This window comes from Sorex fumeus, unplaced genomic scaffold (assembly GCF_029834395.1).
Source record: "Sorex fumeus unplaced genomic scaffold, SorFum_2.1 ptg000098l, whole genome shotgun sequence".
NCBI lineage: Eukaryota > Metazoa > Chordata > Mammalia > Eulipotyphla > Soricidae > Sorex > Sorex fumeus.
Window position 1 is genome coordinate 12,532,589 of NW_026606155.1, and position 17,787 is coordinate 12,550,375.

The following is a 17,787-nucleotide window of genomic DNA, read 5'->3' on the forward strand; positions in this document are numbered from 1 at the left end:
ATCTATCTTTACTCCTGTTCCTTCCCATTACAGTCGTCACATGATGTTCTCAAGGGTGGCACTGAAGAGTTTCGCTGAAATGGTATCAACCTGCCGAACCCCCCTCTTGACATTGATGATTACTTCTTTGTAGAATGGTGAGATCCTGGTAGTGAATCCATAGCACAGCCAGCTCATGGAGGATCCTGATGCATTGAATTTGATGCCCTAATTGGCTAGGGCTGATTGACTACCTCTACTACCCAGCCACTGCCATGCTCCAGGATGCTTTCCGAACGCACCAGCCAAGACTCATGCACAAATGAAGCCCCACAGAGTAAGATATGCGTAACTCTGAGACGTTGCACTCCAGGTCAATGGACCCGGGGACAGAGATCCTTGCCTGCTCCCACCAACCACATTATTGATATTTGTTATTATAGTTCTAAATCTACAAAAATAAAATTTTCATTTTTCAAAAATACTTAGATATTGCAAGTTTCAATATAGGTAGTTATTATCATCATTATTTTCATTTTATGTTAGGGATTTGGGACCACATACAACCAGGCTCAAGGCTTACTCCTAGCCCTGTGCTCATGGATCATTCCTGGCGGCTCTTGGGGGACCAAGTATGATTCCAGAACCACCCCAGGGTCAGTCTCCTGTAAGGTAGCACTTTACCCTTGTACTACCTCTCGAGCCTGTTAAATACTTTGTAAAGATTATATTTGGATGTCACTGTCAGTGTCTTCCCATTGCTCATCGATTTGCTCCAATGGGCCCAGTAACATTGTGAGAGTGTGAGAGTTGTTACTATGTTTGGCATATCGAATATGTCACGGGTAGCTTGCCAGGCTTCGCTGTGTGGGCGAGATACTCTCGATAGCTTGCAGGGCTCTCTGAGAGGATGATAAAGTAATAAAGAGATAGAGATCTTTAAAAATTGGTTATTGTGCATGAGGTAGACAAATATCATAAAAAGTAATTACAAAAATTTGATGATACTGTATTTGTTTACTATTAAAACACAGATAGACTACAGAGTAATTATTTTGGATAAGTAAGCCAGTTCATTTCGATTAAATATGTGACTAATGAGGCGAAAATATAGGTTTAATTGCATTAAAGGTCAATCAGCTTTGCTTTGCTGCACGAAATACACTGCATTCTAAACACTAGGTATACTCATTAAAAATAAATGATTGTAATTACAAGAAATTGCGATATATTGAAACATTCGGTCAAAGTTCATCTTGAAGGTTCAATGAAATCTCTGAATCATGTCAATAATGACTTTTAACCATTATGAAAGAAACTTAGTTTTCAAGAAAATAGATAAATAAAACTTTAAATTTTAAGGCAGGGTGTTTAGAAAAGTTGTATGTTTTAATATGATTCTGTCATGATTTCTTCCAAATGAGTCCTGTAGTCTCAGCCAGCAAGCCTGACTGCAAAGGAAGAAAAGAACAGACAGACAGAAGTCATACAAACACACATGGGCTGTCAAACATTGAGATTTGCTTGAGTAGCTATGAGTAGTCTCACAGGCTGGCCATTTATTTATTCCCGGTGAGGTGACAGAGAGTTGACAGAGACAGTAACAGACAACAGGTAGGTGTAGATCAGAGGCTAGAGTATTTCACATACCTTAAATGCAGGCGGGGTTATAACTACAGAGGAAAGTTGTGACAATTTCCTATTCTATTTTTGCCCATGATATTCCTACACCAAAGAACCCTACATAGTCTTATTCTATGGTTGCCTGTGCAGTTTTGCAGTTTACAGATACTTTTTATCTATTCTGTTCTTTCCTGCAATCCTCACCCCTGACTCCCCTACCCGGCCCTTGGGTGCATTTTTGCAAACCCTTTGCTTTCTGATATGTGATCTTACCTAGGGACATATCCCAATCTTAGGGGGGGCATTGTTTGTTTTGTTTTATTAGGGGGATGAATCCTACATGATTCTGTTACTAGGTATTGATTTTATTATACATGATGTTCAATGTGCACCACTATGCCTAGTGTGCAGTTTCTTCAAACAAATATTCTACATTTCAAAGTCTTTTATTCTAGGACAAAAGTGATAGTACAATAGGTAGTGCAATTACACATGGCTGACCCGGGTTTGATACGCGCCATTCCATATGATCCCGTGAGCACTGACAGAAGTAATTCATGAATCCGGAGTCAGGAGTAACCCCTGTGCATCACCAGACGTGACCCCTCCATCCCACCCAGAAAGGCAGAAAGCAAAACACAAAGAAACAACGTCTTTGATTCTATTAAGCCTATTATTTTGTTCCTGGATCATCCCTGCCATTTTACCTTTTATTGTCTCTAGCATTATCCTTTGCTTGACTAGCTCATCTTGTCACTGTATTTCTCTCCAAAGTTCATAGATTTTCTTTGTAGGGAAAGTAATTCTCAATTAAATAATATGACTTCAATGACACTAATACTTTAAAAATGTTATTATAACTTAATTTGCTTTTTAAAATAGACCAAAGTTGCCTGTGCAGTTACAATAAGTAACTAAGTATAGTTAGATTAAAGAAAGTTTTTCATTTTGGCAATGGTTGGAGAGGATGGGGGTGAGTGGAGTTTGGCCTACACCTTATAGTGTTCAGGGATTAGCCCCAGTTCTGTGCTCAGCGATTGGCCCTGGTAATGCCTGTGGTGCTCTGGGGACCACATGCTACTGGGAATTGAACCTGGTCTGCTGCATGCCATGCAAGCTTCTTAATCCTGTATTAATTCTTCTGTACTACCTCTCCAGATAAGAGCAGTCTTATTAAAAATAAATAAAATTGAAAATATCTGTAGCAGCACTGTAGCACTGTAGCACTGTCCTACAGTTGTTCATTGATTTGCTCAAGTGGGCTCAGTAACGTCTCCATTGTGAGACTTGTTGTTACTGTGATTGGCATATCGAATAGGTCACGGGGAGCTTGCCAGGCTTTGCCGTGCGGGAGATACTCTCAGTAGCTTGCCGGGCTCTCCGAGACGGGCGGAGGAATTGAACCTGCCTTGGCTGGGCTGGCCGCTTGCAAGGCAAATGCCCTACCACTAATTTCTCTAACAAAAATAAATAAAAACCAGGCAATGACATAATTGCATTTTGATTTATTTATTATGGATCTAAATGGTTTTGCATTGCAAAGTCAATCACGGTGTCTTCACGAACCTTCTTCACGAACCTAAGAGTTTTACATCTTCTTCAAAATGTTGCACTTTATTACTAAATGATCTTTATAGCACCCAGACTTCTAATGTTTATTACATGCTACGTGAACATCACATCTTCTCTTTCAAGTTTTTTTATAGCTGGTCACTTCTTTTAGAAACAGTTGAAATATTTTCTTGGGGGTTCTTTTTACATAGTTTCTTAAACGGCATAATTTCCAGTCAAGTAAAGACTTTTACCTTCTTATTTCTGGGCATCAAATATTCTCATGCATTCCAAATAGTGTTTCCCTCACCCCAGGCTAATTCTTCCCCTGCCATAGATTAATAATTATAAATAATGTGTAATTATCCTGCTAAAGACATGTCTTCATAGAGCATTCTCTTCAATTATATTGTTCATGTTTCAGTTTATGTCTTAGATGATACATCAGATAAAGGAGACTTTATTACTGATCTTTTTATGACCCTTATAGGTTTTAGTATCGACTTAGAAAGAAAAAAATAATTTACTTCTCAAGAATAAATGTGGTAAACAGAAGTTCTTCTATAGTGGATGAAATATAGAGAACAGATGTATATATATTATAAAATAAGATGGAAAGCTTTGTCCTTGTATGAAATATGCAAATACAGTGTAAGAACATTACAGAGGTGAATCCTCAAACATTAATTTTCAGAAAGACTACCTATTCCAATTTTAAAGGAAAATGTAGATAACTGTGTTCGAAAGAGGGATAGGTGATATGAGTATAACCATATAATGAAACAATTACAAACTATTTGTAGAAAAAATATGTATTTGAAAATAGGGAATTACAATGCATTTTCTTCTAATAGTATCTCTTATGGTCTAGTTGTTCATCAATTTTTTTTGGTGAACAAATCAAGCGGGCGCCATTAAAATCTCCATTCGTCACAGACCTGAGATTTCAGGAGCCTCTCTTTACTCATCCTTCTGAATGCTGCCACATTGGGGACTCTTTCAGGGTCAGGGAAATGGGACCTGTTATTGTTAATGTTTTTGGCATATCGAATATGTCACAGGTAGCTTGCCAGACTCTGCCATGCTCGTGGAATACCCTCTGCCAGGCTCTCTTAGGGGCAGGAGATTCTGCCTTAAAAATAATATCACAGAAAATTACTTCTTTAGTAGTCACAGGTACCCTTTCCTTAAAAAATAAAATAAAAAGGTTTAGGGCCCTGGAGACAGAGTAGCAGTTAGGGTGCATGCTGGTTTGATTTCAGGTATCGCGTGGTCCCACAGGATTGCCAGTGGGTGGGTTGTCATCCTGGAGTGGCAGGGATAGCATCGATATCCCCTGGACCCACACCTGCATGCATCATTGCCTGTTTAACATTGTAATCTTGGGCCCTTATGTTTAACTCATTTTCCCGAGTTGGTCAATAATTCCTGGTGTGACCCCCTAACTTCCTAAACACTGCTCTGGAGCATTTTCCCAACACGCACGCACACACACACACACACACACACACACACACACACACATACACACACACACACGGCTCATAAGTTTCCAATGGAGGGAAAATGGATAAGTCAGGACAAGTTGGGATAAATATTGAACAAGTGAAAAATGATACTGTCATTATAATTATGTCATTGCTATTGTATGAAAATTATAATGTCATTAAAACTTTATATCGTATTTATTAAATGCAATCCAGGTTTTCTTTGTTTAATAAAAGATCATTTGAGAGGCCATTATTAGGCATCTGCCAGTTCACAAGTATGGACAGAAGAAGGCAGATTTTCTGGTTAATGGGGCTGCCCTTCACCAGGATAAATTAAAGCTTGTGCAAGCTAGCTTTCTTCGTATTTATCAAGAGCACAAAAAATAAAATGACAGACATGTGAAAACTAAGTTAATCCTACTTAAAAAATGAGTTAATTACATATGTTGTGTGTTTTATCTTTTTTTACTATGTTAATATAAAGTTTGGGCTGGAGCGATAGCACAGTGGGTAGGGCTTTTGTACGCATCTGGCTGAGTTCGATTTGTCCATCCCTCTCTGAGAACCCAGGAAGCTACTGAGAGTATGCCACCCACAAGGCAGAGCCTGGCAAGCTCCCCATGGCATATTTGATATGCAAAAAACAGTAACAACAAGTCTCACAATGGAGATGCTACTGGTGCCTGCTCGAGCAAATCAATGAACAACGAGGGGACAGTACTACAGTGCTAATATAAAGTTTACGTTGCAAATGAAAACCATCTAGGTAACATGCGATATAATTTCCTCACCAAAATCTTTAGAACCTGCCTAAAACTAATCAAAACTCAACTTCATAATTTGAGAACTATATTTTGTTGGTGTTTTTTTTTAGTTCTCATAGCATTCTGTGACTCCAAAAATCTAATCTTGCCATCTAAACAATTACACTGTAAAAAGAAAAAAATACTGTCCATTGCAATGACAGAAATGTGTAGGTAATAACTAATAGGACTCTGTCTTCAATAGTTCCCCATAAGTTTCATAAGCATATTTAAAAAAAATGTTTGGAGGCCACATCTACTCTGCTAATGGCTTACTCTTGGCTATGCTGCACTCAGGGATCACTCCTGAAGGGACATGGGGGACCATGTGGGCTTCTGGAGATAGGACCCAGGACGCCATGTGCAAGGCAAGCATCCAACTCACTACCCTCTCCCTCCAGCCCCTTCTCAGACTTGAAAATACACTAAAGTATTCTGTTCATTTGGATTTTTTTAAAAGATTTTTATGAAATAATTTATGAAAATTAGAATAAGCAAGTAGATTTAAAATGCTTACAAGTATGTTAAAAACTCTCCAGTTACCTTTAAAAATGAAGCAATTAAGCTGAACTGAACACTCAAAATAGAGACGAAATAAAGATGAAGTTATTAAGTGGAAATATAAAGTAATATACAGGTGTATTTTCAAATATTTGCCTCAAATTCTGTTTCTCTTACTGGATAATTCAGTCTTCCGTGTAGTTGTAGTATAATTCAAAGTTCACAGTCACGGTCACGGTCCTCCCATTGTTCATCAATTTGCTCGAGCGGGCCCAGTAATGTCTCCATCGTGAGACTTCTTGTTAATGTGTTTGGCATATAGAATACCTCACGGGTAGCTTGCCAGGCTCTGCCCTGCGGGCGAGATACTCTCAGTAGCTTGCCAGGCTCTTCCAGAGGGGCGGAGGAATCGAACTCGGGTTGGCTATGTTGGCTGCATGAAAGGCAAACGCCCTACCGCTGTGCTATCGCTCCAGTATTTAAATATTTGATTACTAGAACATCTTTTTTTTTTAACCAAAAAGATACCAACTTTATAGCCCGAGAATAGAATTCTTTTCCCAAATTGAAAAAAAAAGTGCATAGTAAACTTATTACCCACATTCAATAGATAGGCAAATAAAATGTTGCTTTTTTAATTGAAAGTGACTAGGATATTTTTTCAGATAAGGCCAGTATTATGTTGTTAGATTGAATGAATAGGAGTTAGTTGGTGTTAAGAAATTTTATGTTTAAAAAGGCTAAAGGAAAGTAACATTTAGCAACACTGTAAAATACTAAATATACAAATATTTTGAATATTTTACTAGTATTAGATATATTATACCAATAATATGCAGGCATTTACTTAAATTTTGGCAAAAGTTTTTGAACATTTATGAAAATTTTATAAGTTTCTAAGATTTGAAAATTATATCAATCTGGTATGTTAGAGTAAACAACTGAATTTCTAGAACAGTCTGAAAATAATCAACATGGGAGGGGAAAGTTGACTCTGGTTTACTCAAGATCAAGTTGGTGAAAGAGAATCCTGTCTTATAGAAACTAACAAAATGTAGACATACTTCTACACCTGTGTTTTGAAAACATCTCACACTTACTTACTCAGAACATTCTCTTTTATCCCCTACCTGAAGCATAATTTAGTTTCTTATGGTTCCACACTTGAGCAATTGGATTAAATCAACTGACCACTTGACCAAGTTTATGACTTATGTACAGCATTAACTCCTTTTGGTTCTATATCTCTAGCATCTGATTAATTTGGAATTCTATATCACTGTATCACTGTCATTCTGTTGTTCATCAATTTCCTAGAGCAGGCACCAGTAACGTCTCCTTCATCTTAGTCCTAGATTTTAGAAAGTGCCACATTCAAGGCTCTTTCAAGGTCAGGAGAATGAGACACGTTATTGTTACTGGTTTTTGGCATATTGAATATGCCACGGGGAGTTTGCCAGACTCTGTCGCGTGGGCAGGATACTTTTGGTAGCCTGCCAGTTTCTCCAGAGTAAGAACTAGATAATAAGATGTCTGAGAGCTGGGTTTTATAGTCTCTGGGTCTTGGCCATTGACGGGATTACACGGCACTGGGCACAGTTGGTGGGTGTAACGCCTACATACTGGAAGATGGGGGAATCTGGGTGGAGGATGCCCAGTACCAATCCGAGCAGGCTTGGAGATCTAAGCCCTGGGTCCTGCACACCTAGGTTTCTCTGACAGTTCCTTCATGCGTGAGGCTCGTCCAAACCATTAACCCATGCTTAAGACCACTCACCACACACTCAGAATTCTATACATGATTACAAATTATTTTTGAAAAATTTGTTTTTCTTTTTATTTACATTCAAAGTGGTTAAAATATTTTGCTTTCCCCACTGCAATAGCTACTATTTTATTCAAGATTTAATATATAACCACACAAAGGCAGGTTCTGATTTTAAATCCTAAATAATTTTACTTTACTATTACTTTTTAAAATATTAAAACAGCCCCCATTCTTTAAATAAAGTTAAATCTTTTACCATTACCAAAAGAATAAATGTCAGCTTTTCACAGTTTTCTACCTTACCTTGTTCCACATTTCATCTGGTTCACTAGTACCCGCCCATACACACATATATGACATGCTTTTTCTTTTAATGCACAAAGTGCTTTCTCATTAGTACACTTCACCCATATTTTTCTAGTCTCTCTGTGTAATTCTCTTGCACCCTTTCCCAAAAGGTTATCTCAATTATACATTGCTTTGTTAAATTACACTAGGTGAGCTCATTTTGAAATTATATGGATGGAAAGAAAATTGTGTTTGATTGGGCAGGCAAAATATGTGCAATAGGCAATTATAAAATAGTTTCCATAATTAAATATTAGGTAGTCAATTATGTAATTACAAAAATGCCACTGTGGTTAAGGAATTTAAAATTAGAGGGATATTAAAGTTACTTAAATTATGATCTATAACATAAACTTCTTCTAAGCATCCAGAACCAATATTCAGAAAACAGTTATTCTATCTACATACACAAGTATATAACATATTGTTAAATATATAACATATATGTATACATCAATATATAGTGTGTGATATTGCTGGAATTCTGTTAAGCTGCAGTCTGGTTTATAGACTTATATAAAATTCAAATAGCTTTAGAAGTACTTATGTATTTGAGATCTTACCCATGGTAAAATTATCTAATAAGATTTTCTGAGAAAGTAATCAGTGTCTTCCCACATCAATCTCTATATTCAGGAGAAAGTGTTATTAATCATGACTTATGAAATTAACTTTATGTTAAGATAACTATATATGACTTACTATATACTTGGTTTCTAAATAAACCTGATAACTTTTGTTTATTTGACATCTACTCTAAGACAACTACTATATGCCCTTGTAATTTAAACCTTGACAAGTGCAGAATTACTTTAAATATCATTCACTACACAGACTGAATAGATAAAAACAGTAATTTACATGATTATGCAAAACATGGAATAGTTGATTTACAAAATAGCTCTGTTGATGAACCTCTTCATTCAGGTTAGAATAATATTAAACAACCTAATTTTCCTCAGCAAACTCATTACAATAGACTGAATGTATAAGTTATCAAATGATACCTGTTAAGAAAGCAAAAACCTTCACTTTCCAAGTCTAATCATATTTAAGAGTGTGTCTATTCATTTATAAAATATCAAGAAATGTCTTAAGCTCACAAGGAAATGAGAAATAAATATTGGTTCTTTAAAAGAATCCAGTATATTTTTATTCATTGAAATAAAAAGAACAAAGCAACAAGTTACCTTCACATTAACTTCCTCAAAGCAGATTACAAAAAAGGAAACTAATAAAATAAAAAAATTTTCACTGTCGCTTCTTATTTTATTTTTTATATGTCTATGTATATTTTACCATATTTTAAAATAAGCAATAGTTGTATTGGAAAATGTAACTTATAAAAACATTGTTAAGCCTGATATCAGGGTTCCTATATATGACTTTACAAATATCTGTACATCACAAATTTTATGCTTTAGGTTTGGATCAGTCAATATAAGCAAGATTTTAGAATAATGACTAAGATATTCCAGCATTCAATAATGTTGGTTTACTATAGTATAAACTTGTCCATGCTGATTTTACTACTAATATTTAAAGGAATTATTCAAATATAAGAATGCCAGGTATAAAGCATTATGTCCCAATTAAGTATTACAATGAATTGAAAAAGGTCTATTAATGTTCAGTAGAGATTCAAAGAAACAGTTGCCCAAACTATTAATAAATAAAATATTTAATAAGGAATGTGAGTTGAAACTCAAAGAGACTGGTAAGACATTCTTGAAAACAGAACAAACAAAAAACTTACAGTCTTGAGAAGACAGTGTCCATTCAAATAACACCAAATAATTCAATATGCGAAAAACATAGGAAAACAGAGGAAAAGTCTATGAACTCAGCATATTGAAATACATAAAAGTCTAGCTATATACTGATTTAAGACATTAAGCAAAAATTTTAAGGACTCACTACCCCATCATACTAATTATCAGTTATAAACTGTGGGCACATGTATTCATGGTTTCAAACAATGAAAACATATGGAAGGCTGAACTAAATCTGTCTCCCTCTTTTTGAATAATTTTAAAGCACTTAGAAGAGTGTCAATTAGTGTACTAATATAAACTTCTTCTGTATTGATTTTTGATTGTTCACTCTCTTCTTTAATGCTCAATTGTCGAAGTGCTAGAAAAATACGAGACTGAGAAGAATTCAGACATTGGACATGACCAATCATAGTTTCTCAAACCTCTTCCCTGTTTTGAGAGGGGATGGCATTTTCGAAATGGTTTGAAGAACACAGACTTGAGAAATTTATGATATGTATTGTGTGTGTGAGCTATCTGAACTTTCTAACTAAAGACAATAAGGCTCCAAATAAGATCTTTTGAGATTTGGAGAGTGTGGCAGATGAAGGAGTAAAACCTCTTTTGATGATCAAGGCAAAAATCCAGCAAGTTATAAACAGTTTATATTTAAAATGCTACCTACATACTGTTTGAGTAGTTTGTTTCTGAGATTTTGCCTCAAAATTATTCTCTCTTTCTCTCTCACTCTCTTTGTCTCTCTCTGTATCTCTCTGTCTCTCTCTTTCTCTCCTCTCTCTCTCTCACTCTCTTTCTCCTCCTCCTCCTCCTCACTTCCTCCTCCTCTTTCCCTCTTCTCATCTCCATCAGTCTCCCCCTACTGTACTAAACCTTACCACTTCCAACTGTATTCGTTTACTTAATAATTTCCTACTAAACAGATATGCTTATCTTAAACATATATCAGGAAATTTGGATAAAAAAAAAAACTTTTTACAGTTTTCCCAAGCGCTAGAAAGCTAATGAATTAGAGTTTTGTTGTTGCTTATTTTTTGTCTCTTGGGGCCACATCTGATGTTGTTTAGAGTTTACTCTTGGTCTATTCCTGTTTCTGTGCTCAGGAATCACTTCTGATGAGGTTAGAGGTACTAAACTCCTCTCAAGAGTCTGAAAGGAAGGTACTATACCAGCCATGCTATCAATCTAACCCTGAATTAGTTTTAGTCCTTTATCTTGAAGTACCATCCTTGTTACCATCATTCAAAACAAGTAACATGATGCCTAAATGATAGTACAGTGTGTAAGGAGCTAACCTTTCATGCAGCCAACCCAGGTTCAATCTCTGGCATCTTACATGTTCCGTGGAGTCCAGCCAGTAGTGATTCTATGTCACAAAGCAAAAATAAACAAACATAAAAATCCAATACAGACAATAATAATGTCTCTTGAAGTTGATGTATCATGCCATTTGATTTATGGTAATTATTGAATAGCTAGTGGAGAAAGATGCAATGTGTAAGTCATCTTTATGTGGTTAAAAAAGAAAGTCCCAAATGCAACAGATTTTAGCTTTTAAAAAATAGATAAATTTTCACAGAGAATGCATTAGATAATTCACTTATATAATGTTAATCATACATAATACAAAATTAAGTGGTAGTCAACGGAAAAGAAAAAATGCATTATTTTCAGCACATTTGTTTGCTCTATATTGATATGAAGTGATAAAGCACAACAGTCAAGAGTACACTTTCAAGATAAGCTAGTTTTGCTAAATCAGTAAACATTTATTAGTTTTGTTACTAGAGAAAGTTGTTAAATATTTCCTGTCAACGTGGCCTCATATTTAAATATGGTTTAGATTAGTGCCAGCAAATTGTTCCTCTCTAGGGATTAATTGAGCATTCAGAAAAATCATGTTTCTCGTTGCCACTTTACTTAAATACCATGGTTTACAAAGTTGTTTAAGAAGATTTATTGCATTCAATATGCCAATACCAATCGTGCAGCCACTGCCATCTTCCTTCCACCATTGTCTTCATTTTCACAGCAAGCCCTCAAGACTTCCCCCAATGGAAGCTCACAATTTTTTAATTTATATTACTTATTACCACTAGATGGCTAACAGAGTGATCAAAAATATTCCTGTAGAAGATTTGTGAAAATGGTTGTACCTCACCATGGGGACATTATACCCTTTCAAAGGTTTACTAGCTGTTGTTAAAAGTTCAGCGTTCTGTGTTAATGTTTTTTAAGTTAAGATTAGTTGTTGTCTACACTACATTCCATCCAATCTTCTGTGCTACTACTTGGATGCTATTGTTATAGGGCTAGGAGAGTCAGTGATATAGAGTGGGAGTGTGACAACTCCAGAAAATTCAGAATATTTAACTGGGCATGGCAGCAGATGCTGGGACTTTGTCACAGTAGAAGCTGGCCCACCACGCTCTGAAATTGGGAACAGGTGTCTGAGAAAAGTTTGCAGCTAGTTGATGTCTTTTGAGATTTATTTATGGCTCTCTGGAACAGGGATGAGTTTACATGGCTGCAGTGGGACATGGACATGGCAACCAAGTCTTAGGAAAAAATGAGGAGCTGAGGAGGGAGCCCATCCCAACACCAAGAAATCCTAGGGTTTTCAGACACTAAGACCTGTGTACCTGGAATTTTTAGAAGATTAGGTTCTCTGTGTTGCTCAGTTCTGAGATGGTGGTGTCTGACCCAGAAAAGTCCTGGTTTATAAATAGATTAGAAAATGTTTTCTATGTGAAGTGAACAATGATGACAAGGATGATGATGACTCCTAGGATGGTGATATCATTGTAGCTCACAAGTATGCTCACATCTTGTATGGGTGTTTTACCCAATATTGTTTCAATTTTCACCATAAAAAACAGATGCAGTGGGTCTCTAAAAGAGTAAAACCAGTGTGATTAACCATGAAAAGATGTGGCAAAAAATGTTCTTAGCTTAAGGATATTTCTTAGGATTGAATGGCTGTCATTTAAAAAAAGGAGATAAAATAGACACACATGGTTCCAAAGTTAGCTAAATCTTGACAAAGTACTGGTTTACTCACAAATCTGCACAGAATCAAAACTACTACAATTAAAAGATTGCTAACTTTTCTGTTGAGTACAAATATTTTTCCTTTAAAGAGGTTGAGTTTTACTTCCGAACAGTTTCTATGAAGCAAATATCACCCTGATACCAAAAGCAGACAGAGATACTACAAAGAAAGAGAATTACAGGCCGATATCCCTGATGAACACAGACGTAAAGTTCGTCAACAAACTATTAGCAAATAGAATCCAATGGCTCATCAAAAAGATCATACACCATGACCAAGTAGGATTCATCCCAGGGATGCAAGGATGGTTTAACATTCGGAAATCAATTAATATAATCCATTATATCAACAAAAGAAAAGATAAAATCATATGATCATATCAATAGATGCAGAGAAAGCATTTGACAAGATCCAGCACCCGTTTATGATGAAATTCCTTGCCAAAATGGGCATAGAGGGGACTTTCCTCAATATAGTTAAAGCCATCTACCATAAGCCTACAGCAAGTATCATCCTCAGTGGAGAAAAACTGAGAGCTTTCCCTCTAAGATAAGGGACAGGACAAGGATATCAACTCTCTCAATTGCTGTTCAATATAGTACTGTAAGTATTTGCAATAGCAGTTAGGCAAGAAAAAGATATTAAGGGCATTCATGTAGGAAAGGAAGAAATCAATCTCTCACTATCCGCAGATTATATGATACTATACTTAGAGAACCCTATAACCTCTACCAAGAAACTCCTAGAAAAAATAGATTTGTATAGTAAGGTTGCAGGATATAAAATCAATGCCCCAAAGTCCGTGGCTTTCCTATAATCAAGCAGTGAGAGAGAAGAAAGTGACATGGAAAAAAAAATCCCGTTCACAATTGTACGCCCGAAAATCAACTACCTAGGAATCAGCTTAACTAAGGAAGTAAAGGACCTGTACAAAGAAAACTACAAAATGCTACTTAAAGAAATAAAAGATGACATGAGTAAATGGAAAGATATCCCCGGCTCATGGATTGGGAGAATTAACATAGTCAAAATGGCAATTCTTCCCAAAGCATTTTACAAATGCAATCCCTATAAGGATACCCATGACAATCTTCAAAGAAATGGAGCAAACACTCCTGAAATTCATATGGAAAAATTAGCCCCCACGAATAGCTAAAACAATTCTTGGGAAAAGGAAAATAAGAGGAATCAACCGCCCTAACTTCAAACTATACTACAAAGCAATCATAATTAAAACAGCATGGTACTGGAACAGAGGCAGAGCTGAAGATCAATGGAACAGGGTTGAATATACTGACATCTTCCCTCAAACATATGATCATCTAATCTTTGATAAAGGAGCAAGAAATGTGAAGTGGAGTAAGGAAAGCCTCTTTAACAAATTGTACTGGCAAAACTGGATGGCAACATGCAAAAAAAATGGGCTCAGATCTCTGCCTAACGCGATGTAAAAAAGTAAGATCAAAGTGAATTAAAGACCTCAATATCAGACCGGAATCCATAAGGTACATTGAAGACAAAGTTGGCAAAACCCTCCATGACAATGAAGCTAATGGTATCTTCAAAGATGTCATGCCACTGGCCAAGCAAGTGAAAACAGAGATAGACAAATGAAACTATCTTAAACTAAGACGCTTCTGCACCTCAAAAGAAACAGTGCCCAAAATACAAAGACAGTCTACAGAATGGTAAAGGATATTCACCGAATAAACATCCGACAAGGGGTTGATATCAAGGATATACAAAATACTGGTTGAACTCCACAAGAAGAAGACATCCAACCCCATCAGAAAATCACTTAATCACGTAACTTCCCGTTAGTCGTCGATTTGCTCGAGCGGGCGCCAGTAACGTCTCCATTTGTCCCTGTCACGTGCTAGTGTAGCCCAATGGCATCTGTTTGCTCTGGGAACATGAAGAGCCTCAAACCAATCATTCATGATCTTGACGAAGAAGTCTGACCATTTGGTAGGTGGGCGGCCACGGGGTCTTTTGACATCCCGTGGAATCCAGTCAGTAACAGCTCTAGTCCAGCGGTCATCTTTAAATCTTATTACACGACCAGCCCATCTGATTTTTGACACCTTGGCAAATGAGACAGCATCCCTGATTCTTGATCATTGACGGATGTTGGAACTCCGGATTCTTTCTCTCATTTGAGTGAAACGTGACATTCCAAGCATAGCTCTTTCTATTCTTCTTCTTTTGACCTGAATAGCGTTCTCATCCTGTTTGCATAGGGCCCAGGTCTCTGAGGCATATGTTAATGCAGGAAGAACAGTGGAATCAAAGAGATGTGTCCAGAGCCAGAGGTTCTTCGTCCTCTTAGCTATTTCTTCGACGTTCTTGAAGGCGTTCCAAGCCGCTCTCTTCCTCCTGCGCAGCTCGGGTGCCAGGTCATTTGTCATGTTGACCTCTCGACCTAGGTACACATAGCTGTTGCATTTAGAGATGGTCATTCTGTTGAGAGCGAATGGGGCGTCAGGAACGAGGCTGTTTCTCATAAACATTGTCTTCATAAGATTCATCTGTAGTCCAACCTTTCCACACTCACAGTCAAAGTCGGCCAGCATTTGTGCCGCTTGGCTGATGTTTGGTGTTATTAAAACAATGTCATCAGCAAAGCGGAGGTGGTGTAGTTGCCGACCATCTATCTTCACTCCCATTCCTTCCCATTCCAGTCGTCGCATGATGTTCTCGAGGGTGGCACTGAAGAGTTTCGGTGAAATGGTATCACCCTGCCGCACCCCTCTCTTGACATCAACGATCACTTCTTTTTAGAATGGTGAGATCCTGGTAGTGAATCCGCAATACAGCTCACGGAGGATCTTGATGTATTGGGCTTGAATGCCCTGATTGGCTATGGCTTCAATGACCGCTTCCGTCTCAACAGAAAATGGGGCAACAAAGTGAACAGAAACTTCCTCAAAGATGAAATTCGAATGGCTAAAAGGCACATGAGAAAATGTTCTACATCATTAATCATCAGGGAAATTCAGATCAAAACAACTATGAGATATCATTTCACACCACAGAAACTGGCCCACATCCAAAAGAACAAAAGCAACAGGTGTTGGCACTGTTGTGGCGAGAAAGGAACCCTCCTTCACTGCTCGTGGGAATGCCGACTGATTCAGCCCTTCTGGAAAACAGTATGGACGATTCTCAAAAAACTAGAAATTGAGCTCCTATTTGACCCAGCAATACCACTACTGTGAATATACCCCCGGAGAGGCAAAAAGTATAATCAAAGTGACATTTGCAGTTGTCTGTTCATTGCAGCACTGTTTACAGTAGCTAGAATCTGGAAAAAAACATGAGTGCCGGAGGACAGATGACTGATTAAAGAAACTTTGGTGCATCTGCACAATGGAGTACTATGTAGCTGTCAGAAAAGATGAAGTCATGAAATTTACATACAAGTGTTACTACATGGAAAGTATCATAAAGTAAAGTAAAGGCCCTCCCGTTGATCGTCGATTTGCTCGAGCGGGCCCAGTAACGTCTCCATTGGAGACTTTGTTGTTACTGTGTCTGGCATATCGAATACTCTCGGTAGCTTGCCAGGCTCTCCGAGAGGGGCGGAGGAATCGAACTCGGGTCGGCCATGTTGGCCGCTTGTAAGGCGAACGCCCTACCCGCTGTGCTATCGCTCCAGCCCTGGAAAGTATCATACTAAGCGAAATGAGTCAGAAAGAGGGGGATAGACATAGAAAGATTGCATTCATCTGGGGAACATAAAGTAACAAAATAGGAGACCAACACCAAAGAATAGCTGAGATAAATACCAGGAGGTTTACTCCATGACTTGGAGGCCAGATTCACACTCTAGGGGTAAAGGCAGCCCAGATATAGAAGGGAGCACCAAATGGGGTGTATTGGGAGTATCCCCCCAGGATGGGAGAAGCATGCTGAAAGTAGACTCTAGACTGAACATGATTGCCACTAAATCCCTTTTTTGCAGGTCACAGCAACCAAAAGGAGAAAGAGAACAAAAGGGAATGCCCTGCCACAGAGGCAGGGTGGGATGTAGGGGATGAGGGGGGTGGGAGGAATACTGGAATTAGTGGAGGTGGAGAATGGGCACTGGTGGAGGGATAGGCACTCAATCATTTTACAACGGAAACCCAAGCACAAAAATTTGTAAGTGTAAAACTGTACCTCATGGTGTTTCACTTAAAAAAAAAAAAAGAACATTATGTGGACCTCAACACACCATTAACTTTTTCTGCCTCTGATAAAAACAATGGTATGTTTTGACTGATAATATTTTGATTAGATCTGAAAATTAATCATAATTGCCATTATATTCAATATTTATATCTATATTGCCTGCTTGCTTGCAATGACTGAAAAACAGTTAAGTCATTAAATAATATTATTACCAATGATGGTAATGGTCACCAATGTCTACCAAAGACTGTCAGTGCAGTCTACCAATGACTGAAGAAAAGGTTAAAGTCTTTTAATATTATTTTAGAGTGTAATATTTCCCTTTCTAATCTATATATAATTTATATTATATTATTCCATACGTACACATTTATTTCATTAACATATATCAATTTAGTGCTGATTTATCACAATATGATATACTTATTAATCTTAAAATGTTACCTATGATATGGGAGTAAAAGGGTGGAATGTTGTGTAAACTAGTTAATTTTTGGTCACTTTAGATCTTGCCCACCAAAATGAGAAAAGGTCTCTAATGAAAATAAATCATTGGAAGGCTGGGGTGAGACACCAAGAGTGGATAAAAGAAAGTCTCCATTCAAGAAATACTCTCTCGTCACAGATTCACAAGGACAGAAAGCCGAACTTGACTGGTAGGGCTCTTATGATGAGAATTAATAAATCTTAATAAATCAATGATATTTATTAAGTAATAAGAAATGAT